Genomic DNA, 10,379 nt, shown 5'->3' with positions numbered 1-10,379 from the left:
GCTCAGCTTTTGAGGAGGAAAGAACTTGGCTAAGAAAGCCGTGACCAGCTTATCCCAAGAGTTCAGGCTATCTTTGGGTTGAGAGTCCAACCACACTCTAGCTCTGTCTCTTACAGCAAAAGGGAAAAGCATGAGCCTGTAGGCTTCAGGATCTACTCCATTAGTCTTAACAGTATCACATATCTGCAAGAATTCAGTTAAGAACTGAAAGGGATCTTCAGATGGAAGTCCATGAAACTTGCAGTTTTGTTGCATTAGAGAAACTAGTTGAGGTTTCAGCTCAAAATTGTTTGCTCAAATGGTAGGGATGGAGATGCTTCTTCCATGTAAATTAGAATTAGGTGCAGTGAAGTCACCAAGCATCCTCCTTGCATTATTATTATTATTTTCGGCTGTCATCTCCTCTTCTTGTTCGAAAATTTCTGAAAGGTGCTTGCTGGATTGTTGTAATTTAGCTTCTCTTAGTTTCCTCTTCAGAGTCCTTTCAGGTTCTGGATCTGTTTCAACAAGAGTATTCTTGTCCTTGCTCCTGCTCATATGAAAAAGAGGGAACAGAAAAATAATAATAATAGGGGTCCTTTTTACCATAGTATAGAGGTCCCTGTGTGAGTAGAAGAAAAGAAGAAGAGAAAATTCGAACACAGATGGAAGAGGGGGTTCGAATTTGGGTAAGATGAAGTGTTAGTAGATGAATAGATAAATAGAAGGAGATGAGAGAGAGAGAGAATTTTCGAAAATAATTTTTGAAAAAGAGTTAGTGATTTTCGAAAATAGTTTTTTTTTTGAAAAAGGTTAGTAATTTTTTGAAAATTAAAATCAAAAATTAAAATAATTAGTTAATTAAAAAGTGTTTTTGAAAAGAGGGAGATATTTTCGAAAATTAGAGAGAGAGTTAGTTAGGTAGTTTTGAAAAAGATAAGAAACAAACAAAAAGTTAGTTAGAAAAGATATTTTGAAATCAAATTTTTGAAAAAGATATGATTTTGAAAAAGATAAGATAAAAAGATATTTTTGAAAAGATATGATTGAAATTAGTTTTGAAAAAGATTTGATTTTTAAAATCACAATTAATGACTTGATTCATAAGAAATCACAAGATATGATTCTAGAACTTAAAGTTTGAATCTTTCTTAACAAGTAAGTAACAAACTTGAAATTTTTGAATCAAAACATTAATTGATGATGTTATTTTCGAAAATATGATGTAAAATTAAGAAAAAGATTTTTTTGAAAAATATTTTTAAAATTTTCGAAAATAACTAAGAAAAATGAAAAAGATTTGATTTTTGAAAAAGATTTTGAAAAAGATAAGATTTTTAAATTGAAAATTTGATTTGACTCATAAAAACAACTAAATTTTAAAAATTTTTGGAAAAGTCAAATCTAATTTTCGAAATTTATGAGAGGAAAAAAGAAAGATATTTTTTTGATTTTTGAATTTTTAATGATGAGAGAGAGAAACATGAAAATGATGCAATGCATGAAAGTTATGGATCAAAGTATGTGATGAATGCAAGAATGCTATGAATGTCAAGATGAACACCAAGAACACTTTGAAGATCATGATGAACATCAAGAACATATTTTTGAAAATTTTTATATGCAAAGAAAACATGCAAGACACCAAACTTAGAAATCTTTCATGTTTAGACACTATGAATGCAAAAATGCATATGGAAAACAAGAAAAGACACAAATCATGAAAACATCAAGATCACACAAGAAGACTTACCAAGAACAACTTGAAGATTATGAAGAACACTATGAATGCATGAATTTTTCGAAAAATGCAAGATGAATATGCAATTGACACCAAACTTTCAACTTGACTCAAGACTCAAACAAGAAACATGAAATATTTTTTATTTTTTTGATTTTATTAATTTTTTTTTGTATTTTCTTTTAATTTTTTTTTCGAAAATCATTTTGAAAAAGAAAAATAAGGATTCCAAAATTTTTAATATGAATTCAAGGAATCTTATGATCTTTAGTCTAAAGCTCCAATCAAAGGGTCAGGCATGGCTTAATAGCCAGCCAAGCTTTAGTATGTAACTCAGACATGACACGCCTGACATTCCCTATCCAAAAGAATTAGATATGGCTTTACAGCCAGCCAGGCTTCAACATGCTTCATGAAACACTAGAATTCATTCTTAAAAATTATGAAGAAAAATATATTTTTGAAAACATTTTTATTTTAAAATTTTTTTCGAAAACAAAGGAGAAATTTTTGAAAGATTCTTGAAAAATTTTTGAAAATAAAACAAAAAGAAAATTACCTAATCTGAGCAACAAGATGAACCGTCAGCTGTCCAAACTCAAACAATCCCCGGCAACGGCGCCAAAAACTTGGTGCACGAAATTGTGATCCCCGGCAACGGCGCCAAAAACTTGGTGCACGAAATTGTGATCTCAGGCAACGGCGTTAAAAACTCTGTACGCACGTTTTAATAAATTGTTTTTCATTCACAACTTCGATACAACTAACCATCAAGTGCACTGGGTCGTCCAAGTAATAAAACCTTACGTGAGTAAGGGTCGATCCCACGGAGATTGTTGGTATGAAGCAAGCTATGGTCATCTTGTAAATCTCAGTCAGGCGGATAATAATTGATTATGGAGTTTTCGAAAATAATACTAATAAATAGACAGAAAATAAAGATAGAAATACTTATGTATATCATTGGTGAGAATTTCAGATAAATGTATAGAGATGCTTTCGTTCCTCTGAACCTCTGCTTTCCTGCTGTCTTCATCCAATCAATCCTACTCCTTTCCATGGCTGGCTTTATGTAAGGACATCACCGTTGTCAATGGATACTTTTTATCCTCTCTGGAAAATGGTCCGACGCACTGTCACTGCATGGCTAATCGTCTGGAGGCATCACCCTTGTCAATGGCTACATCCTATCCTCTTGTGAAAATGGTCCAAATGCTCTGTCACAGCACGGCTAATCATCTGAGGTTCTCGATCATACTGGAATAGGATTCACCCTCCTTTTGCGTCTGTCACTACGCCCAGCATTCGCGAGTTTGAAGTTCGTCACAGTCATTCAATCCTAGAGTCCTACTCGAAATACCACAGACAAGGTTTAGACTTTCTGGACTCTCATGAATGCCGCCATCAATCTAGCTTACACCACGAAGATTCTGATTAAGAGATCCAAGAGATAAACATTCAATCGAAGGTAGAACGGAAGTGGTTGTCAGGCACGCGTTCATAGGGAATGATGATGATTGTCACGTTCATCACATTCAGGTTGAAGTACAAATGAATATCTTAGAAGCGGAATAAGTTGAATTGAATAGAAAACAGTAGTACTTTGCATTAATTCATGAGGAACAGCAGAGCTCCACACCTTAATCTATGGAGTGCAGAAACTCTACCGTATGAAAATACATAAGTGAAAGGTCCAGGCATGGCCGAATGGCCAGCCTTCATGATCTAAGAACTAGGCGTCCAAAGATGATCCGAAGATGTTCAAAGATGTCTAATACAATAGTAAAAAGTTCTATTTATAATAAACTAGCTACTAAGGTTTATAGAAGTAAGTAATTGATGCATAAATCCACTTCCAGGGCCCACTTGGTGTGTGCATGGGCTGAGCTTGAATATTACACGTGCAGAGGTCAATCTTGGAGTTGAATGCCAGTTTGTAACGTATTTCTGGCGTTCAACTCTAGCTTGTGACGTGTTTCTGTCGTTTAACTCCAGACAGCAGCATAGAACTGGCATTTAACGCCCTTTTACGTCGTCTAAACATGGCCAAAGTATGGACTATTATATATTGTTGGAAAGCCCTGGATGTCTACTTTCCAACTCAATTAGAAGCGCGCCATTTTGAGTTTTGTAGCTCTAGAAAATCCACTTTGAGTGCAGGGAGGTCAGAATCCAACAGCATCAGCAGTCCTTCTTCAACCTCTGAATCTGATTTTTGCTCAAGTCCCTCAATTTCAGCCAGAAAATACCTGAAATCACAGAAAAACATATAAACTCATAGTAAAGTCCAGAAATGTGAATTTAACATAAAAACTAATGAAAACATCCCTAAAAGTAACCAGATTTTACTAAAAACATACTAAAAACAATGCCAAAAAGCGTATAAATTATCCGCTCATCATACCATAAGGTGACATTTTTACAAAATTTAAGACAAGTTTAGTGTCAACACATCTAGCCAGGACCTTGGCCAAGCTCTCTAAACAAAAATCGTATGAAGTACCATAAAGGCTGAAGTCGTCCATAAAAACTTCCAGGCAATTCTCCATTAGATCAGAGAAGACACTCGTCATGCACCGCTGAAAAGTGGCAGGTGCGTTACATAGTCCAAATGGCATCCAGGCAAAGGTGCCAAATGGACAAGTAAACATGGTCTTCTCCTGATCTTCAGGAGCAATATGTATCTGGAAGTAGCCAGTAAATCCATCAAGAAAACAGTAGTGAGATTTACCTGCCAAGCGGTCTAGCATCTGATCAATGAAGGGTAAGGGGTAATGGTCTTTTCGTGTGGCGGCGTTCAATCTTCTGTAGTCAATACATACTCGCCACGCATTTTGGACTCTTTTAGTGACCAATTCACCGTCGTCCTTCTTGACCGTCGTGATGCCCGACTTCTTGGGAACAACTTGAACCGGGCTCACCCACTCACTGTCAGAAATTGGGTATATGATATCCGCATCCAGTAATCGGGTAACCTCTTTCTTCACTACATCAAGGATGGTTGGGTTGAGCCTCCTTTACGGTTGCCTAACTGGCTTGGCTCCATCTTGGAGAAATATCCTATGCATGCACTTGCGGGGGTCAATTCCCACAATGTCTGCTAGGCTCCATCCTATTGCTTTCTTGTACTTTCTTAGAACATCTAGGAGCTTTTCCTCTTCTTCACTTGAGAGCTCACTAGCAATAATGACCGGAAACCTTTGGTTGTCCTCTAAGAAAGCATATTTCAAATGAGATGGAAGGGGCTTCAGTTCACTTTTTATCTCAAGATGAGGTTCCTTTTCATCAAGCTCATGGGATTCATTCTTGACAACTTTCTCATGTTCATCTTCTTGATCATCCGTCTCCTCAACAATGGGGTAGCACAACATCACATCGGAGCATGGAATGTTCTTCAGGAGGATGTTTCATGGCTTCCTCTAAATTGAACTTGATAGTCTTGTCTCCAACCCCAAAGGAATATACACCGGTGAAGGCATCTAACTTGAATTTAGAGGTTTTGGGGAAGGGTCTACTAAGTAAAATGGAGGATGAGCTTCTATTTTTTGCTGGAGGCTGATGAGCGGATAATTTATACGCTTTTTGGCATTGTTTTTAGTATGTTTTTAGTAGGATCTAGTTACTTTTAGGGATGTTTTCATTAGTTTTTATGTTAAATTCACATTTCTGGACTTTACTATGAGTTTGTGTGTTTTTCTGTGATTTCAGGTATTTTCTGGCTGAAATTGAGGGACTTGAGCAAAAATCAGATTCAGAGGTTGAAGAAGGACTGCTGATACTGTTGGATTCTGACCTCCCTGCACTCAAAGTGGATTTTCTAGAGCTAAAGAACTCGAAATGGCGCGCTTCCAATTGCGTTGGAAAGTAGACATTCAGGGCTTTCCAGAAATGTATAATAGTCCATACTTTGGCCAAGTTTAGACGATGCAAACTGGCATTCAACGCCAGCTCTCTGCCTAATTTTGGAGTTTAGCGCCAGAAAGGGATCCTGGAACCCAAACCTGGCGTCCAGCGCCAGAAAAGGAGCCAAAACCAGAGTTGAACGCCAGAAATGGATCAAAACCTGGCGTTCAACTCCACAAATGGCCTCTGCACGTGGAAAGTTAAAGCTCAGCCCAAGCACACACCAAGTGGGCCCCAGAAGTGGATTTATGCATCAATTACTTACTTCTGTAAACCCTAGTAGCTAGTTTATTATAAATAGGACCTCTTACTATTGTACTAGACATCCTAGATCCTGGATTGCATTCTGATCCTGTGATCACGTTTTAGGGGGCTAGCCATTCGGCCATGCCTGGATCTTTCACTTATGTAATTTTTTAAAGGTAGAGTTTCTACACTCCATAGATTAAGGTGTGGAGCTCTGCTGTTCCTCAAAGATTAATGCAAAGTACTACTGTTTTCTATTCAATTCATCTTGTTTCGCTTCTAAGATATTCATTCGCACTTCAATCTGAATGTGATGAACGTGACAATCATCATCATTCCCTATGAACGCGTGCCTGACAACCACTTCCATTCTACCTTCGACTGAATGAGTTTCTCTTAGATCTCTTAATCAGAATCTTCGTGGTGTAAGCTAGAATGATGGCGGCATTCAAGAGAATCCGGAAGGTCTAAACCTTGTCTGTGGTATTCCGAGTAGGATTCAATGATTGAATGACTGTGACGAGCTTCAAACTCGCGATTGTTGGGCGTAGTGACAGACGCAAAAGGATAGTAAATCCTATTCCAGCATGATCGAGAACCGACAGATGAATAGCCGTGCCGTGACAGGGTGCGTTGACCATTTTCACTGAGAGGATAAGATGAAACCATTGACAAGGGTGATGCCTCCAAACGATTACCCGTGCCGTGACAGGGCATTTGGATCATTTTCCCGAGAGAAGACCGAAAGTAGCCATTGACAATGGTGATGTATCACATAAAGCCAGCCATGGAAAGGAGTAAGACTGATTGGATGAAGACAGCAGGAAAGCAGAGGTTCAGAGGAACGAAAAGCATCTCCATTCGCTTATCTGAAATTCCTACCAATGATTTACATAAGTACCTCTATCCCTATTCTACTATTTATTTTCGAAAACCCATCACTATTTTATATCCGCTTGACTGAGATTTACAAGGTGACCATAGCTTGCTTCATACCAACAATCTCCGTGGGATTCGACCCTTACTCACGTAAGGTATTACTTGGACGACCCAGTGCACTTGCTGGTTAGTTGTGCGAAGTTGTGAACCAGGGTATTGGCATCATGTTTTTGGCGCCATTACCAGGGAAAGAAAGAACGATGAATTTTACATAATCAAAGTATAGTCACAATTTCTGCGCACCAAGTTTTTGCCGCCGTTGCCGGGGATTGTTCGAGTTTGGACAACTGACGGTTCATCTTGTTGCTCAGATTAGGTAATTTTCTTTTTGTTTTGTTTTCAAAAATTTTTCAAAAATCTTTCAAAAATTTTTCTTTTGTTTTCGAAAAAAAAAATTAATAATAATAAAAATAATGTTTTCAAAAATAAATTATTCTATGGCTTCAAAACTTTTAAGAATGAATTCTAGAGTTTCATGGTAACATGTTGAATCCTATCTGGCTGTAAAGTCATACCCAAACTGCTTTGGGATTGGCCTTCAACTAATCACCTCAGTGGAGTCATGCCCAATCCTTCTGGATCGGGTATGTCATGCGTGTCATGTCTGAGTTACATACTAAAGCTTGGCTGGCTATTAAGCCATGCCTGACCCTTTGATTGGAGCTTTAGACTAACATGGAAAGATTCCTGGAATTCATATTAAAAATTTTGGAATCCTTATTTTTTCTTTTTCACAATAATTTTTGAAAAAAAAAATACAAAAAAAAATTTAGAAAATCATAAAAATCAAAAATATTTTTGTGTTTCTTGTTTGAGTCTTGAGTCATGTTATAAGTTTGGTGTCAATTGCATGTGCATCTTGCATTTTTCGAAAAAAATCATGCATTCATAGTGTTCTTCATGATCTTCAAGTTGTTCTTGGTAAGTCTTCTTGTTTGATCTTTGCATTTGCATGTTTTGTGTCTTTTCTTGTTTTTCATATGCATTCTTGAATTCTTAGTGTCTAGGCATTAAAGAATTCTAAGTTTGGTGTCTTGCATGTTTTCTTTGCATTAAAAATTTTTCAAAAATGTGTTCTTGATGTTCATCATGATCTTCATAGTGTTCTTGGTGTTCATCTTGACATTCATAGCATTCTTGCATGCATTCATTGTTTTGATCCATAACTTTCATGCATTGCATCATTTTTCTTGTTTTTCTCTCTCATCAAAAAAATTCAAAAATCAAAAAATTATCTTTCCCTTTTTCTCTCATCAAATTCGAAAATTTGGATTGACTTTTTCAAAAATTTTTAAAATCTAGTTGTTTTTATGAGTCAAATCAAATTTTCAATCAAAAAAATAAATCTTATCTTTTTCAAAATCTTTTTCAAAAATCAAATCTTTTCAAATTTCTTAGTTATTTTCGAAAATTCCAAAAATATTTTTTAAAAATATTTTTCTTATTTTTATATCATATTTTCGAAAATAACATCATCAATTAATGTTTTGATTCAAAAATTTCAAGTTTGTTACTTACTTGTTAAGAAAGATTCAAACTTTAAGTTTTAGAATCATATCTTGTGATTTCTTGTGAATCAAGTCATTAATTGTTATTTTAAAAATCAAATCTTTTTCAAAACTAATTTCAATCATATCTTTTCAAAAATATATTCTTATCTTATCTTTTTTCAAAAATTTGATTTCAAAATATCTTTTCTTACTTCTTATTTTCTTATCTTTTCAAAATTGATTTTCAAAATTTGTTTCAACTAACTAACTAACTTTTTGTTTGTTTCTTATCTTTTTCAAAACCACCTAACTAACTCTCTCTCTCTAATTTTCGAAAATATCTTCCCTCTTTTTTCAAAATTTCTTTTTAATTAACTAATTATTTTAAATTTTTATTTTAATTTTCGAAAATTACTAACCTTTTTCAAAAACTATTTTCGAAAATCACTAACTCTTTTTTCAAAAATAATTTTCGAAAATTCTCTTCTCTCTCATCTCTTTCTATTTGTTTATTCATCTACTAACATCTCTCCCTCACTCACAAAAAAAAAAGAGAGAGAGGATCTCTATTATTATTATTATTTTTCTGTGCCCTCTTCTTTGTCATATGAGCAGGAGCAAGGACAAGAATATTCTTGTTGAAGCAGATCCAGAACCTGAAAGGACTCTGAAGAGGAAACTAAGAGAAGCTGAATTACAACAAACCAGCAAGCACCTGTCAGAAATTATCAAACAGGAAAAGAAGATGGCAGCTGAAAATAATAATAATGCAAGGAGAATGCTTGGTGACTTTACTGCACCTAATTCCAATTTACATGGAAGAAGCATCTCCATTCCTGCCATTGGAGCAAACAATTTTGAGCTTAAACCTCAATTAGTTTCTCTGATGCAGCAGAACTGCAAGTTTCATGGACTTCCATCTGAAGATCCTTTTCAGTTCTTAACTGAATTCTTGCAGATATGTGATAATGTTAAGACTAATGGAGTAGATCCTGAAGTCTACAGGCTCATGCTTTTTCCTTTTGCTGTAAGAGACAGAGCTAGAATATGGTTGGACTCTCAACCCAAAGATAGCCTGAACTCTTGGGATAAGCTGGTCACGGCTTTCTTAGCCAAGTTCTTTCCTCCTCAAAAGCTGAGCAAGCTTAGAGTGGATGTTCAAACCTTCAAACAAAAAGATGGTGAATCCCACTATGAAGCTTGGGAAAGATACAAACAGTTGACCAAAAAGTGTCCTTCTGACATGCTTTCAGAATGGACCATCCTGGATATATTCTATGATGGTTTATCTGAGTTATCAAAGATGTCATTGGATACTTCTGCAGGTGGATCCATTCACCTAAAGAAAACGCCTGCAGAAGCTCAAGAACTCATTGACATGGTTGCTAATAACCAGTTTATGTACACTTCTGAGAGGAATCCTGTGAGTAATGGGACGCCTATGAAGAAGGGAGTTCTTGAAGTTGATACTCTGAATGCCATATTGGCTCAGAACAAAATATTGACTCAGCAAGTCAATATGATTTCTCAGAGTCTGAATGGAATGCAAGCTGCATCCAACAGTACTCAAGAGGCATCTTCTGAAGAAGAAGCTTATGATCCTGAAAACCCTGCAATAGCAGAGGTAAATTACATGGGTGAACCTTATGGAAACCCCTATAATCTATCATGGAGAAATCATCCAAATCTCTCATGGAAGGATCAAAGGCCTCAACAAGGCTTTAATAATGGTGGAAGAAACAGGTTTAGCAATAGCAAGCCTTTTTCATCATCCACTCAGCAACAGACAGAGAATTCTGAGCAGAATCCATCTAGCTTAGCAAACTTAGTCTCTGATCTATCCAAGGCCACTGTAAGTTTCATGAATGAAACAAGGTCTTCCATTAGAAATTTGGAAGCACAAGTGGGCCAGGTGAGTAAAAGGATCACTGAAATTCCTCCTAGTACTCTCCCAAGCAATACAGAAGATAATCCAAAAGGAGAGTGCAAGGCCATTGACATAAGCACCATGGCCGAACCTGTAAGGGAAGGAGAGGACGTGAATCCCAAGGAGGAAGACCTCCTGGGACGTCCAGTGGTCA

General features: G+C 36.2%; 1 non-coding gene across 1 annotated transcript; it reads right to left on the bottom strand.

Moving 5' to 3' along the window:
• Positions 1-9,439: 9,439 nt before the first annotated feature.
• Positions 9,440-9,547, bottom strand: LOC148555201 (small nucleolar RNA R71). Its single transcript, XR_015888229.1, has one exon. It is a non-coding gene; the product is annotated as a small nucleolar RNA R71 (small nucleolar RNA).
• Between the last annotated feature and the right edge of the window lie 832 nt (positions 9,548-10,379).

The sequence above is a fragment of the Arachis ipaensis genome, chromosome B6, assembly GCF_059453495.1.
Source record: "Arachis ipaensis isolate K30076 ecotype BB chromosome B6, ASM5945349v1, whole genome shotgun sequence".
Lineage (NCBI taxonomy): Eukaryota > Viridiplantae > Streptophyta > Magnoliopsida > Fabales > Fabaceae > Arachis > Arachis ipaensis.
This window is presented reverse-complemented; position numbering and strand designations above follow the sequence as displayed.